This window comes from Mesocricetus auratus, unplaced genomic scaffold (assembly GCF_017639785.1).
Source record: "Mesocricetus auratus isolate SY011 unplaced genomic scaffold, BCM_Maur_2.0 Super-Scaffold_100025, whole genome shotgun sequence".
Taxonomy (NCBI): Eukaryota; Metazoa; Chordata; class Mammalia; order Rodentia; family Cricetidae; genus Mesocricetus; species Mesocricetus auratus.
Genome location: NW_024429206.1, coordinates 16,041,129 through 16,055,053, shown reverse-complemented (window position 1 = coordinate 16,055,053; position 13,925 = coordinate 16,041,129).

The window sequence follows — 13,925 nt, the reverse complement described above, 5'->3', positions numbered from 1 at the left end:
GGTCCAGCAACTGGCCCAAGGTCACACAGCTTAAATGACAAGGAGCCAGGCCCCAGCTGCTCCTCTAGACTGAATTCTCAAGTTGGGGCCAGGCTCTGCTTCCCAGGGGTGTGGCTGGCCATGGACCACACCAACAACAGGCCCCTTAAGGTGCTTTTGAGTTTTTCTCGTGTGCCCTTGGATCAGCCAACTGGAGCTGGTGGCTCTCATCCACGCCCAGTCTAGGCTAATGAATGTCACAGCCCTGTAGCTCTTGGTGGCTCTGAAAAACAGGAGATTGTGGTTCGCCTGCTGGGAAGGGACAGGGAGCTCAGTCACCCACTTACAATAGAGACTGTATTGGAGCAGGTGAGGGCAATGCTTTGTGGATGGAAATCTCTGTCCTGCCTGATCCCGCAGCTGTTCTGTCCCAAATAAACACACAGAGGCTTATGTTAATTATAAATGGCTCAGGCTTCTTATTGGCTAGTTCTCTTAATTATTAACCCATTTCTATTAAACTATGTATTGCCACAAAGCTGTGGCTTAACCGTGTTGTTCCGGCATATTACTCCCTTGGCGGCTACATGGAGTGAGTCTCTCCCTGGCGACCGCTTCCCTGCCTTCTCTCTTCCCAGAATTCTCCCAGCCTGGTAGCCCCGCCCACACTTCCCGCCTGGCACACAGAAAGACATCCTCCATCGGGGCCACGGGTCGTGGTGTGTCCCTGATGCAGCCACTGGGAGCTGGCAGGGCTGATCTGCCTGTGTCCTACTGTGACCCACTCTCCCTGTGGGCCAGGAGTCCCTTTCCCAAGGGGTCACTCTCAAACAGCCTGGAGCCTCTCAGTCCATAGAGCTGTGCCCTCCGCTGAAGGCTGGGGTCTTGAAATGACTCTGTCATCCACCCACCCACTCACCCATCTGCCCACCACCCACCAATTTATATACCTACCAACCCACCCACCTAGCCATCCACTCATCCATTTATCCATCTCCCCATCTATTCTATCCACCCACCTACCCATCCGTCCGTCCATCTGTCCGTCCGTCCGTCCATCCATTTACCTTTCCTTTCCTCTTTGCTTCTTCCCACCTTCCTGAGACTAAAACCAAGCCAGAGCTAGGCGCAGCCACACACATCTGCAGTCCCAGGAGGCTGAGGCAGGAGGACCACACATCAAGACTCCGCGTCAGAGACACCCAAACCCAAAGCAAAACAACAAAGCAGAGGTGAGAGTGAGTGCTGCTGCCTGCCCGGATCCAAGTGAGTCCCAAACTGGAGGACTCCAGGCCCTGACGGGCACCACGTCAAAGGAGCAGACCTTCCCTCTCCTCCATCCCCCAAGACAGTTCCCACGCTGCACGGGGACTCCGCTCTGCATGCTGGGACTGGGAGAGGCCATCCCAGGCTTCCTTCTCTCCGTGTGGGGACATTTGTCTTACTGTGGCCATAGACCTCTTCTCTGGATGAGAGAGAAGGTCACTGGGGTCCTGTCTCTGCCTCCTCCTTTGCAGAAAGTGTGGCAGGCTCCAGCAAGGTGGCTGCTTGAAGTTTTGTGGGTCAGGAGGTGTCTGTCGTCTGTGCTGGGTTTTCTACGGCTTTAGGCTTTGGAACAGGTTCTCGCTGTAGCCCAGGCTGGCCGTGAACTGTCAGTCCTCTGACTCAGCACTTCACCAGGCTGTCTGTGTGTTTTGTTTTTATGATCCCTCGGTAAGGTAAACAGTCTTAGTTTGCATTCTGGAGGCTCTGCATCTCCTTAACAGGCCCCAGGAAGATCTGCTCCTGCCTGGGATGCCCAACTTTGATGGTGACTGTAAGATGGAGTTCAGGGTTTGCCTCCCCATTTCATCCTTGTTCCCTCCCTCCCCCCCCCCCCCCGTCTCTCTTTTTGTTGGTTTTTCAAGATGGGGTTCTTTGTGTAGCCCTGGCTGTCCTGGAACTCACTACATAAACCAGACTGGCCTCAAACTCACAGAGATCCTCCTGCTTCTGCCTCCTGAGTGCTGGGGTTGAAGCTGTGTCCCTCCACTGCCCGGCTTCTCTCTCTCTTTTTTATTTTATCTGCACTGGTGTTTTGCCCGTATGTGTGTCTGTGTAAGGGTGTTGGATCTTGGAGATCCTGGTGGGAGGAGCGGCTTGAACAGCACTTTGCAGTGAGCCTGGCGCATGTGGGCCGTGACGGGGTGCAGTGCCATCTGGCCACTACAGAGTGCTGCACGTTGGGGCGCCCAGAGGACAAGGGAGGTGTGAAGGCAGCCGGTGACCAGCCTCTGCTTGTCCCAGGTGGGGCCTGCGCCCCGGTGCTTACGGAATCCTTGTTGACTGAAGTGACGGTCATCACTGGAGATGGGGACTGCGTCGGGAGGGGTCTCCCCTCTGTCTCCTCCCCCTGTGAAGCCCTCCCTACAGCCTGCAGCTGTGGAAATGCCGAGTCTGTGTTTTCCTGAGCAGGACCCCGGTGGCTTACTACAGACACAGACGAGCTGTTTCCTGCCCCGAGATGACTCAGATGGGTTCACTGGGAGTGGGATGGGGGTTGGGGGGCTGCAGCTGCCATCCTGGATTAATCTGGAAATGCTGGCTCAGGATGTGGTGCTGGGCACTTTGCCAGGGTCACTGTCTCTCCACTGTCTCCGGGCTTAGGCTAGGCCTTGAGGGGCCACTATCTGAAGAAGTCACACCCCCAGAGAGGGCTGTGCTGGCCTTTTGCGGACTCTACGGAGGCTTTTCTGTCCCCCTGTTTCAGTAATGGCAAGAGAGGGTGGGTGGGGTTTCTTCAGTTTTTCAATCAGTAAATTTTTCAATCAACAAACGTTCGCACTGTTCCTAGTGCCGGTGCCACGCTATGCGCTTGTGGTTACAAAGTAAAATAAAAGGCATTGTCTTCCACTCAAAGAATTCCAGCCTCACCAGAGACGTGTTTGCAATTCAACAGAGCAAAACCCTCAAGCCAGCTTAGGCCAAAAGGAATCGAGTGATCATCTTGTGACGGAAAAATTAGGCCTGTGCTTTCAGGTACGGCTTGATCCAGGCACCCAAACACTTCTTAGGGGCTGAGGCGATGGCCCGATCAGTAAAGCTCTAGTTATGCAACCACAAAGCCTTGAGTCTACTTAGCAACAAGCATGGCTGTACTCGCCTGTAATCCCGGCACCAGAGGCAGAGACAGAAGGAGCTGCAGGGCTCACGGTTGAGACCGTCAGTGAGAGACCCTGCCTCAAAAAATAAGGGGAAGTAGCATGTGGTAGCGCACATCTTTAATGCCAGCACTCAGGAGGGCGAGGCAAGAGAATCTCTGTGAGTTCGAGGCCAGCGTGGTCCACATTGCCAGTACCAGGCCAGCGCCTGCATGGAAACATACACACACTCTCACTCTCTCTCTCTTCAAGGATTTGATTGCCCTGTACCTCAGAACTCCATGATTTGTTTTCCATTGCTGCAACATGCTCTGCAGCCCGGGGAACCGCGGCTGGTGACATCTTAAGTGGGGGAGGGAGTCCACATCAGATCACTGTCTCCACAGCTGGGAGCCTGCCAAAGTTGGACTTCCCTCAATGCCTGTGTCCTGTCCCTGGTGATTCTAGATGGAGCCAGCTTGGGCCACATGCCCAGCTTAGAGATAGTCACGTGACCCCTGGTGCTGTGAATGGCCAGGTCCTTGAGTGGGTGGAGACCACTCATACCCTGGGGCTCTGGAGGTCCCTGCAGGTAAAACACTGGATTGTGCTTCAACCAAAGGAGAATGGAGGCCGGGTGGTCAGAAGCATGGGAAGTGTCATCCTGTCCCTCCCTCCCTGTCCCCCATCCCCTGCGCCCCCCCAGTCCTTTCCTAGCTTCCTGCCTCTGAGCTGTGTGACCTTTGGTAGATGGGCAACCTCTCTGGTCATCCTTCCTGGGCTGGGACCATCCTGGAACACTGTGCTGGCTTTGAACTGGCCCTGTCTTGTTTCTGCTGCCCCAAGCCTTGGAGGCTGGCTGGGCCGGCAGGGCTCCAGTCTTCAGAGTTTGTTCAGAGGCTGGGCTTTATCTGGGTGTGAAATGGAATCTTTGCTGCTGACTCAGACTTCAAAGGATGGGGTGTGACCTGGGCTGGGCTTCCCACAGTAGGAGAGCATTGATACTGGGCCAAGGAGGCCGGCTTCTCCCTTCAGCTTGGCCTGGCAAAGGCCAGGCACCCTTCCTGCAACTGAAGCCTCTATCAGAACCGTCTGTTGGGGGCGGGGGCTGTTTTTCAGTCACCCTCAACCCACCCACCCTCAGCACACCCTCCCATCTTCCCAGAAGCCGCTGGCAGATGGTGGCGTGCATCTAGCCCTCTTCTGTTTATAGAGCACAGAAGTATGCGTGGACAGAGGCAAGCGAAAGGGTGTCCGCCGTTGCAGAAACTGCCTTGTCCTCCGCCCCACCCAAGCCCCCAAGCACCTGTACTCCCTTGCCCCTTGGGCCCCTGCTGCCGCCTGTACCCCTGAGTGCTGGGATGATGAGGATTGCACCACCAACCGGTCCCACCCAGCCGCATCCTGGACTCCTGCACAGATCCCAGGGCCACCCTGGATGTCTGGTGCTAGTATCCCTCGTTGACTATCCTGGCGTTGCTGTGAGGAACAGTGTATAGATTTAGCTGGTCCTGGGCAGAGGCTGCCCCCTTCTGCTCCCTTTGACTGGGAATTCAAGCCCTCAAGCCTTGCAAACCCCATGGATGTTTGCACCATAAATAAACCCCTCCAGTATGTCCACACTGGCCCGGGCCCTGCCTGTAGACTCAGCTTGCACACTAGCCTTCCATTGCGGACTTTCGCTGTCCAGCTCATTCTAAAATGTGGCGTTCCCACAAAGGGACACAAGGAGACACTTAAAGATTCCCTTATTTTGTGTGTGAGCAGTCTGTGCACCCCATGTGTGCAGTACCAGCAAAGGCCTGCAGAGGGCATTGTATCCCCTTAGAACTGGAGTTACAGATGGTTGTGAGCTGTCATGTGCCCGTAACTGAGTGCTCATAATTGAGCCTGGGTCTTTGGAAAGCCACCACTGAGCCACCCCTCCAACCCCAACGAATGAACTATTGATCCACCCCAGGGTGAGAAAAGTGGACCAACTACTCCCCACAGCATCAGGCTGAATGACAGAGTCAGCTGCTGAGAGGGAATGCCGAGCTGAGAATGGGCAGGGTCAGGATAGGAAGCTCAGAGAGGACTGGAGAGATGGCTCAGTGGTTAAGGCACTAGCTATTCTTCCAGAGGTCCTGAGTTCAATTTCTAGCGATCATAGGGTGGTTCGCAACCAACCATCTGTAGTGAAATTTGAGGTTTCTTTTGGCCAGCAAGCAGAAGACTATATACATTTCAGACAAACAAACAAAAAATGATAAATAAATAGATCTTTTTTAAAAAAAAAGAAAGTTCAGAGAAGAGACCCTACAGCGTACCACAGTCACCTGGTCTAGACTCTGCCCTGCTTCCTGAACATAAAATAGAGCCAGGCCCTGCTTCAGGGTCTTTGTACTGGCTGGGCACACAGCCCAAATCCAGATACACCAGACACACCGCTGCCTTCCAGCCTTGGCCCAAATGTCACTTCTCCAAGAGAACCAAGTAGACGCCTTCCATAACCTTCACACGGCGTGTACACGGGCTGCATCTGAGCATACCCCAGTGTGGATGAGCCTCAGCTATTACACAGGACTGGGGCCGTGGCCTAAAGGAGATGAGCTTTTCTAATGTGTGTGAGGTCCTGAGTTCAAACCCTAGCCTGGGGGTGGGGGGAGATGGATGAAGGAGGCCAGGCAAAGACCTGCATGGCTCCATAGACAAGAATAGTTATATATAATCACACAAATTGTCCACTTACAACGCCATCAATAAAGGTCCCAACTGAACGCCACATGTGGATGGAGCCCTTGAACTCTGACTATAAAACAAAGAAAAAGAATTTTATGTATTATCCCATTTCAGTCAGAATAAAAGTCAAAGATGCAGCCGGGCAGTGGTAGTGCACACCTTTAATCCCAGCACTCGGGAGGCAGAGGCAGGTGGATCTCTGTGAGTTCGAGACCAGCCTGATCTACAAGAGCTAGTTCCAGGACAGCCTCCAAAGCCACAGAGAAACCCTGTCTCCAAAAACAAAAACAAACAAACAAACAAAAAACCCCAAAAAGTCAAAGAGACTGCATCCCAGAATCCAAGATCCTGAGGCAGGAGGATCATCATGAGTTCAGAGCCATCCTGCACTACAGAGGAAGATGCTGTTACCAAACGCTGCCTCCATTAAAATTACACCAAAAGATCCTTTTGGTGTTGTGGATGGGAATACCGAAGGATAAGGATGTTTTGGATCTAGGTACCAGGGAGGTGTTCATCTCTGCAGGATGTTAAATTGTTGTGTGTGTGTGTGTGCATGTTTGTGTGTGCATGTACATGAGTATGGAGGACAGAGGCTGAAATCAGTGTTGCCTTCCCTCAGTCACTTGGCATCATTTATTTATTTGTTCGTTGCTGCTGGATTTTCTCTCGTCCTGCCACGTCCTGTCACCCTTGAGCCCCAAATAAGCACGCAGATTATTAAACTGTTGGCCAATGGCTACGGCTTCTTATTGGCAAGCTCCATCCTAATTATTAACTCATAACTACTAATTGATGTATTTCTACATGGCTTTATCTTGCCAGAATGCCTGGACCTGTTACTCTTTTGTGGTCTACGTGGCGTCTCTCCGCAGTCCCTCTCTGCCTACCTTTCCCAGAATTTTCCTCGTCTCCAAGTGTCCCTATCTTCCTACCTGTGCTGGCTGTTGGCCAAACAGTGGTTCATTCGTCAACCGGTAGAGAAACATGTATACAGAAAGATTTGTGTGTTTGTTTATTGTATGTGTGTGCCGGGGCACGTGGGAAGATCAAAGGACAGCTCTCCAGGATTTCATGTTCTTCCCCAGTCATGTGATTCCCAGACGTGGAACTCAGGCTGTCAGCCTCTTCACAAGCGACTTCACCCGGAGAGCCGTCTCTCCAGCCCTCAGTCTTATTTCTTTGAGAGAGGGTCTCTCGCTTGTAGTGGGGTAGTATTTATGATTTATTAACTCTCACCTGTAGCTCAGGCTGAAAGGGCTGATATACGCCCGAGCTCTTCACCAAGTCTCAAACTGCTGCCTCTCCTCAGTGCAGCTGGAGAACCAAGGCCTCCACTGAGACCTTACTTGTGTTTTATATACATCCCTAATGCTGGGATTAAAGGTGTGAGCTATAATTCCCTTTTAGACTGATCCACTCTTGTGTAGATCTGGGCAGCCTTGGACTCACAGGGATCCATCTATCTTTTAATCCTGAGTCCTGGGATTAAAGGTGTGTACCACCACGCCTAATCTCTATAGCTTGAGGCTGACTTTGCTTTTCTGAATCCTCAGTCAAGTTTTAATCAATCATAAATAATATGTCACTACAATCTCACTGAACCTGGAACTCAGCTGCTCAGCTAGGCTAGTTGACGAGTGAGCTGCTGGGGATCTATGTCCACTGCCTCCCTGGCACCGGATGTACAGTCCTATAAACACTCGGGGATTCTGGTCTCCTGGGGCTCTGGGCTCTGGGCCCTGGGATTTCTGTTGTAGGGGATGGCCATGGGTAGCTCTCACATACAAACTATAAAATCTTAATATGGAAAAACACTTGTGAATGTATCAGGGAGAGTTTTTTTTAATGATTTATTTCTTTTTATTTTATGTGTATTGATGTTTTGCTTGCACGGATGTCTGTGCAAGTGTTTCAGGTCCAGGTCCACTGGAACTGGAATTACAGACAGTTGTGAGCTGCAGTGTGGATGCTGGGAATTGAACCAGAGTTCTCTGGAAGAGCAGTCAGTGCTCTTAACCACTGAGCCGTCTTCCCAGTCCTGGGGGACAGTTTTTAAATGGATCCAACTCAGATGGTATTTTATGGGATTGAATTGGGTTATGAGAAATTTAAAATCATTGCACCTGGTGTATATCTTTCCCTGTCTATCTTTGTGTGTGTGTGTGTGTGTGTGTGTGTGTGTAGTTTTTTAAAACAGGGTTTCCCTGTGTCAAAGTACTAGCTGTCTTAGAACTCATTCTGTAGAACCAGGCTGGCCTCGAACTCACAGATTCGCCTGCTTCTGTCTCCCAAGTGCTGGGGTTAAAGGTTTGTGCCACCACCACCCAGCCTTTCCCTGTTTCTTGCCGTGGCAGCTGGTGTGCTTTAATCCCGATATAACCGCTCTGCTCGTGGCTCACAGGCTGGCCCTTCTCCATCACAGCCTCTGTGGCCTCACAGGATTCTTTATGTGCTGAGCACCCAGAGTCCCCAACCACAGGAGGTTGTCTACAGCCAGGTCAGCAGCTGCTGGCTCTTAACCTTCCATAGCTGATTGAGCAGGTGTCCTCCTGCTGGCCGCCTAAGGCCTAACAGCCTCTGCTGAAAGTCAGACCCTCTAGGAGGGACCTGCAGTGATCTTGCTTAGGGAATGTAATCAGTATGACATGGGCCTCTGGCTTCCAGCTAGCTTTCCAGATGCAGGTGCCACCAGATGGGAGAAGGAATCAAACTAGGATGCTGGTGACAGGGTCTGGGCTCCCTGGCTTCTTGAATTTGTTTAAAAAACTGTGGTTTGCCACAATAGAGACAACAGGAAATGGTCACTTGAGCTGTTTTTAAACAGCCAGTCCCATGACACTGAGCACTTTCCCAACGGTGCTTGTTCCTGCGGGCTGCTTCCAGAACTTTCATTTTCCCAGTTCAATGACCTAAAACCTCAGGGTCCCTGGAAAAAGAAGCTAAGGAAAGGCAGTGTAAGAGGTCAGGAGCCCAGCGTGGATCAGAACCTGGAAGCTGGGCCTGGAGAGGTGGTTCAGTGGGTAAGAGCACTAGTTGCTCTTCCCAGGGACCTGGGGTCAGTTCCCAGTACCCACAAGGTGGTTAATAACCACCTTTAACTCCAGTTCTTGGAGGTTTGATGCCCTCTTCTGGCCACCTAAGGCACTGCACACATGTGACGCACATACATACATACATACATGCATACATACATACATGCAGGCAAACACTCAAATACACAAAATAAAAACAAAAATCTTAAGAGAAGCTGGAAGACACAGGTGACAGCTTCTGGGGGGTGTGCAAAAGGAGCTAGACTGGCAATGCGGAAGGTGCCAGAAACCCAGGGGAGTCCCAGAACTTCTATCCTCTACTGGGGTTCCCAAGGTTCAGAGGGAGCCAGAAGTCAAGAATAACAACCATAGCCAAGGGCTTCAGGCCTGGGGACTGAGGGTAGGTGGCAAAGGAATTGGATGATGGGACGGTGGGGGAGGGAGGCTTCAGCCCAAATCCATTTTTTTGGTTCTTTTTCTTCCAGCATCAGCCCTGGTTTTCATGGGGGCCGGGTGAATCTGGTCCCCTTCCCAGCTTGAAGGCACTGACCCCAACTCTAGGGCCATTTTCCAGGGGCCAAAACTGGGCAGCTCTCTGCTCTCCCTCGGTCCAGCCTAGTTTAAGGTGTCTGATCAGGGTTGGTTGGGCCTTTGCAGAAGGACCGGCATTCTCAGGGATTTTTTTTAAGTTTAGCAGGAACGCTGAGCAAGCAGCAGACGGGGAACAGCAAGCTGTCTTCTGTCTCTGGCCTGCGTCAGCATTATGTCTACACCGAGCCAGGCGGCGAGCCTGTTCAGGGAGGGACCCTGAGGGCTGGTCCTGCTGAGCTGCCACAAATGGCCAGGCATCATGAGTCAAACAAGTATTTTGGCTTCAACCTGATCCAGGTTCCTGTCTATAAAATCGGGCAGTTACCGGGCGTTGGTGGCACACACCTTTAATCCCAGCGCTTGGGAGGCAGAGGCAGGTGGATCTCTGTGAGTTCGAGGCCAGCCTGGTCTACAGAGTGAGTTCCAGGGGAGGCTCCAAAGCTGCACAGAGAAACCCAGTCTCGGAAAAAAAATGGGGCCGTCGTGGTCCTCGTTCTTTGGGGTTCTCCTAGGTTCTCCCTATGTACATGGTCTCAGTGGGTGCAAGGGCCTCTTAGGGCTGCAGGGATGGAGTTACTAGAATTAGCCGAGGTCTCCATGACCCTAAGTCTGGACAGATCCTGGGTCACCAAGTCTGGGACCCTCTTGTGGGACAGTGCCATGACCCCAATCCCAGGACATCCAAATATGGCTGTCTGGAGATGGGTCTGTTTGGGTTTGCATCTACCCCCAACAGACTCATGGGTTTGAATTCTTGCCCCCACCCCAGTTGGGGGTGTCATTGTGAGATGCTGTGGCACCTTGGGAACCCGTGGTTCTGTGGTTCTCTGTGGACAGGCCTTGGTTGCGTTCCCTTCCGGTTCTGGCCAGAACTGTTTGTGTCCTGATTCACCAAGGTGTGAGAAGCCACTACAGACAAAGCCACTTACCCTGGCAGTTCCCCTCTGTGATGGGCCATGAACCAAAGAGCTTCCCTCTCCCATGGTGCACCCAGCTGTAGCCTAAGCAGCGTATGTGTACACACGAACCTTGACCTCAGTTTTGCTTTCATAACAAATGACCCCCAAATCCCAGTTTGCCGGATACAGACCATGATGTATCTACTGGCCAGTAGGCCAAGCAAGAAGCTGGGCTCTTGATGGACAGAGAGAAGTGACTATTGATTGCAGTGACATGACGGGGGCTGGGAAGATGGCTCAGTGGGCAGCACATGATTGTGAGGATGGAGGTTCAGTTCCCTAGCACCCAGGTAAAAGCCTGCCATGTGTGCTGACTTTGTGCTATAATCCCAGCAGATGGAGGCCTAGCCGGGGGGATGTCCCTGAGCAAGCAACCTGTTAGACTAGCTGGTATCAGCGAGCTCTGGGTTCAAGGTAGATACACTGTAGCTCAGTACACACAGCAGGTGTTGTTATTTTGCTTAAGATTAGAAATTAGAAAAAAGGAAAAAGAAAGTGTTGCCGGAAGGCGCAATACAGCACAGGCCATGGAGAGCACGTTAACCATAGTTTATTATAGCCAGACCGAAAGCGGGGAGACAGACATGAGAGAGAGAGAGTAAGGGAAGAGAGAAGATGAGATGAGAGAGAGTGTAAGTGGGCAGGGTCTGTCCTGTAAAGGGGTCCTTTGCACCTGTGTGTGGACTGGTTCTCATGGAACTCTGGGCTGGCCAGAGAGCTGCCTGAGTGAATCCTGCCAGGTAGCAGGGCAGGCCAGAGTAATGCCTGAACCTTTCAGTAGGGAGCAACCAGTGTCAGCCTTGGCAATCATGTGCTTACACTCACGCACAGTCCACACACTCAAGGATGTGAACCTGAGTAAATCTTACACAGGCTCTCTCTCTCTCTCTCTCTCTCTCTCTCTCTCTCTCTCTCTCTCTCTCTCTCTCTCTCTCTCTCTCTCTCTCTCTCTCATCTTGCTACATAGTATAGTTCAGGCTAGCCTCAAACCTACAACTTCCTGCCTTAGCCATCACTGCTCTCTGTCCATCAAGAGCCCAGCTTTTTGCTTGGTCTACTGGCCAGTAGATGGTCTGTGTCCCATAAACTGGGATTTGGGGGTCATTTGTTATGAAAGCAAAATGACCCCAAATATTAGGACTATAGTCATGAACCGCCACACCCAGTTTAGCCTCCGTTCTTAAAATGGTGCACCACCTCTGCTCCTCTGTTCATGATTCTCTACCCAGAGACGGCTCGCGTCAGCATCGATACTAACTGCTACCCTCACCTGCTGTGGGATGGACAAGGTCCAGAGAGGTCACTTACATTTTGCTCAAGGACACACAGCAATGACATCTTCCTGTGCCCTCAAGAAAATCTTTACTTGCTGAGCATGGTGGTGCATGCCTTTAAATCCAGAAAATGGGAAGCAGAGGCAGGTGGATCCCTGTGAGTCTGAGGCCAGCCTGGGTCAGCTAGGGTTACATAGAGAGCTCTGTCTCCAAACAAAACAACCTTCATCTTTCCTTTTACTCTACATATTCTGCGAGACACACACACACACACACACACACACACACGCACACACAGGCTCGCACGCATAATTCACCACCCTGCTTGCACACAGGATGGTAATTTGGGGCAGGATGGGGCTGGGGGCCCTCCTTATTCCCTCTTAGGGACGGAGGACACCGTGGCTTCCTGTCGTGATTCATGGCTTGTCTAAGGTGCCCGCCGCAGCGTGAGCTCATCCCAATCTTGTCTATTGTCTGAGCCGCCGCTCCAGGAGACACATCCGAGGCTGGGGATCACAGCGACTGATTTATGACGCCAGCCTCCCCACAGCGTGAGGCAGAGGCAGTTAGAGGTTCACTGAGCTCCGAGAAAGATCTGGTTGGCTTGCTTAATCCCCAGAGGAGACGGAGCCTGCGGCGAGCTGAGATGAGCAGAGGTTCTGAATTCTCCAAGCAGACAGCACATCCTGTTTCCTGCGGAGGCCTCCCAGGAGGGAACTGAGCGCTGCGGGGTGGCAGATGGCTCATGGCATCTTGAACTTGCCACTGCTGGAGATTGGCCTGGGGCCCACTCCTCGCAGCTCCCATCTCTGCCAGGCTCAACCATCTGGCCGTGCTGGACTACTAAGGACTCGGGGTCACCCCTGGCTGCTGCTTTCCCAGCCTGATCTCTAACCAATGTTAGCCAGGACCAAAATTCCTCATTCCAGATTCCAGCCATCTTTGCTGCTTGGACCCATGCAGCAATCCAGTTTTCTGGGCTCCCAGAGGACACACCTCCCCCACTAGCTCCATTTCTCACAGAGCAGTCTGGTAAATCTCTTAAGGCCTACAGCGTGATACTTCTCTGCTCTAAAACCTCTCATGTCTCCCGCATTCCTCGGTGCCAAGACCCTGGGTGTCCTCTCCTCACACCAGTGACCCCCTCTCCTCACACCGGTGACCTCCTCCCCTCACACCGGTGACCCCCTCCCCTCACACCGGTGACCCCCTCCCCTCACACCGGTGACCCCCTCCCCTCACACAGGTGACCCCCTCCCCTCACACAGGTGACCCCCTTTTGCTGTTCCCCCTGCCTCCTGATCTCTCGGGGGATCTTCGAGGCAGCCCTGCCTCTGGGCCTCTGCCTTGGCTGCTCCGCGTCCTGAGCTGCTCCTGGCTGGAGTTCACCTCTTTCTTTCTAGTACAGGAGAGTTCAGCTCTCCTTGCTTGGGCCTTCCTGCTGCTTGCTTGAAAGCCTCTGGGTGACCCTCTGTGCCCTGCCCCCACTCCGTATTTTTCCAGTCTTGCTTAAGACTGTGGCCTGTCACCAGAACAGGACCAGGTCTCTCTGACTGTCTACCGAATGTGTACATTTGTGCCACAGTTTACCAGGCACTGGTGTGTGTGTGTGTGTGTGTCTGTCTGTGTGTGTGTGTGTATGTGTATGTGTGTGTGTCTGTGTGTCTGTGTGTGTGTGTCTGTGTGTGTGTGTGTCTGTGTGTGTGTATGTGTGTGTATGTCTATGTGTGTGTGTGTCTGTGTGTGTATGTGTATGTGTCTGTGTGTGTGTGTCTGTGTGTGTGTGTATGTCTATGTGTGTGTGTATGTCTATGTGTGTGTGTGTCTGTCTGTCTGTCTGTGTGTGTGTATGTGTATGTGTGTGTGTCTGTGTGTGTGTGTGTCTGTGTGTGTATGTCTATGTGTGTGTGTATGTGTATGTGTATGTATGTGTATGTGTGTGTGTGTCTATGTGTGTGTATGTGTGTGTATGTCTATGTGTGTGTATGTGTGTGTGTCTATGTGTGTGTGTATGTCTATGTGTGTGTATGTGTGTGTGTCTATGTGTGTGTGTATGTCTATGTATGTGTGTGTGTATGTGTGTATCTCTATGTATGTGTGTGTGTGTCTGTGTGTGTGTGTATGTGTGTGTATGTCTATGTATGTGTGTGTATGTGTGTATCTCTATGTGTGTGTGTATGTGTGTATCTCTACGTGTGTGTGTGTATGTCTATGTGTGTGTGTGTATGTGTGTGTGTGTCTATG